The sequence below is a fragment of the Meleagris gallopavo genome, chromosome 6 (genome assembly GCF_000146605.3).
Source record: "Meleagris gallopavo isolate NT-WF06-2002-E0010 breed Aviagen turkey brand Nicholas breeding stock chromosome 6, Turkey_5.1, whole genome shotgun sequence".
Taxonomy (NCBI): domain Eukaryota; kingdom Metazoa; phylum Chordata; class Aves; order Galliformes; family Phasianidae; genus Meleagris; species Meleagris gallopavo.
Window position 1 is genome coordinate 29,998,384 of NC_015016.2, and position 2,990 is coordinate 30,001,373.

Sequence of the window (2,990 nt, forward strand, 5' to 3'; positions counted from 1 at the left end):
GCGCCGCGGCCTCTCGCAGAGGGGGCGGTGGGAGGCTGAGCGTGCGTTCTCTGCGGTGCTAAGCCGGAGCGGCTCGAGGCGGCGGGCAGCCGCACAGCCCACCGAGGAAGCGGCATGCGGGAGGAGAATGCCACCGAGACGCCGGAACCCCGAGGGCAGCCCCAGCGGGAGCACGTCGTGCTGGGCGCCGCTCCGCTGCCTCCGGGCGTGTCCCTGTGCCCGGGGCTCGTGCTGCGCTCAGCGCTCACGGGGCTGTGGCATCCTCGCGCCTCGCCACCCCACGGCCTTTCTTGGCTATGAATGCTTATCCCTTTTCTCCATTTTCGGACGCTATTTACTGTCTTAAGCCTCGGACCGCTCCGAAGAATTAACTTAAAATAAAGCTGAATGCAGTATAATTCTCTACTTTTTGTTTCAATTATAGAACAGTTTATATATATATAATTTTTTTTCTTTTTGCATGTTACAGAGTTTCTTTGCAGGCACACTTTGAGGATTAAGTTTCAGTAATCCTCAGAAGCACATGTCTGTGATAAGCTCCAGAATTAATAAAGATTAAATTAATCAGTAATCTAATTGCAGTGTGGTGAGACTGCAGCGGCTGGTCAGTGTCAAACGCTGCGCCCTGACAGAGCCCACACAGCACTCGGTGCTGCAGGGTATCCCTCTGTGTGTCTTCTGTATCATTTTAATGCACTGACAATGAAATATATGGGTTATTTTGAAGGATCTTTTATAATACAAAGACAAAAGACTGCTTTCAGAACATAAATGCCTTTCTTAATTCCTTTCTCTTTGTGTTACTCCTACTGTTTTCGTGGTCTAAATTCATTCCAGCATCAGTTTCTACAACAGTGGATAGAAAGGTCTGAAAAGAAAGATGGAATTGGTTCCAACAAAGATGTGAGGGAACTTTGTCACTGTACTACAGCATGATGAAGAGACAATTAAATGACAACCTCAGAAACAACTAAATAGAATGAAAAGTGTGCTGGCTTTTTTTTTTTTAAACCTTAGAAAGAACATCTGAATCTTTTCCCTTCTGTTTATCATCAAGTAACAGAGTGCTTCTCCACAACTTTCTGCCAATAACAGTGCAGGTGTAAGCAGCTCCCATCAGCACACTTCCTATCTATTCCTAAGACCCTCACAGTTACTGTGACTGTATAATCAATGTCTAATTGATACAGACTGTATAATTATGAAACAAACAGAGTTCGGCAAAGCAGATTATAATAACAAAACAGAATAGATAGAAAGCTTACCTGCATTCTGGGCTCGCTGCAAAACTCCAGAGGAGGGATCTTCAGAAGAGATCCTTCCCCACTGGCAGTCAGCTCTTAAATGGGTCCAGGAGAGGTGCAGCCAGGCTCCACCCCTTCCTGCAGCACTGGTGAATCGCCTTCACCTGTGCTCCTGTGGCTGACTCAGTGCTCGCCTCAGGTGATCAATCAGAGGTTCAGGCCGTGATTCAGCAGTTCCCATACAGTGACCAAACAATTACCTGAACAGACAAACCAATTCACTTCAACATGAAGGTAACCAAGTGAAAAAAAAACTCTGTTTTAAAAACAGGATTCTGTTTCCAGACCTGGTTTCATACACAGTCCTGCAGATCTGGGAGCAGCATGCGATGCTACAATGCAAAAGGAGCTTAAAACCCAGTTTGTTAGCCTGTATCCTCAGACCTGGCACACATACACCATCAGGAAGGAGAATGGGTACTGCTGGGAGCACCACATCCCAGTGCTGATGAGGGCTGTGACACAGCTGACATACCAAGTGACCCTGTTAGTAGCAGGAGAGGCAGTGAGATCATGCTGTCATTAGTTATTAATGATACTGATGCATTACAACTCTAACAATTAGTAAAAGTAATGAATCACACACAAAAGGCAAACAATTCACATGCAGCATATGAGATACACTGACAGTTCCGCAACTCCAAGTCACGTTATCTAAATAAAACAATTCAGCTGGTATTCATTCAGCAGATTTTAATACTTATACTTAAATTACTGTAGTGCTTCAGGCATTCTTATGACATAAGCCTTGAATACTTTAAATGCACCAAACTGCAGTACATCTTCCCTTCAATAACTGTTGATAATTCTGTGCACAGACGCACATGCCATTTTACTCCCTTTTAGCCTTATGCTTGTGGCAGCTTTTTTCCCCCCCATTAAAAATCTATTTCAAATTGTCCTCTAATGGGAGGGCTACAAAGCATCTTAACTTTTGTCCCACTTCCCCAGCCGTCAGGGCAGTTCAGTGTTTTTTCAGAGAATTTTTCCAGGAAGCAATTTCCTTTAGATTTCATAAAATATTCTCATTGCTCAGGAAAATAGTTTGAAACCTAAAGGTTCAGCCCATCTTTGCTATTTTTGGTACGTGCTTTTCACTGTAAGTTCTTACATTTAGATTGGAAGCTATAATGGAGTTGTTTGCCTCTTCAAAAATAGAAATCCTTGATAAGTGAATACTTAACAATTGTAATCTCTGTCATATGACCATGTTTTTAATTCAGTGTTTAAAGAAAACAGCACATCTGGACATTAGGGAAAAAACAGCAGATATTTCCAGTCATCTGAGCTGATACCAAATCCGTAGCTGTAAGACATTGAGAAGGGCACTGTTTAGGGACAGAGACAGAACTGCAGGAGCAGCCCTCTGTCCTAGCCCTGTTGTGGCTACTCTCTGCTAGCACCTTTGAAGAGCAATCCAATTTCAGTCAAGGTGGAACAATGCTCAATTCAGAATGAAGAGCATCTTAATATTGATTAGAAAAATCAGCTAACGTTGTCAATGATATCCAGAACTTGCTCTGCTAAGGAGCCTCTAATTGGGACCATGAGCATGCACCAAGTCATCCTTCAAATCAATACAGCTGCAAGAACTTGGTAACAAACACACAGCACTCTGGAGGCTCCTGGTGCGATGTTCTCCTAGAAAACAGTTCCAGTAACCACTACATGTTAAAAGCCTGAAAA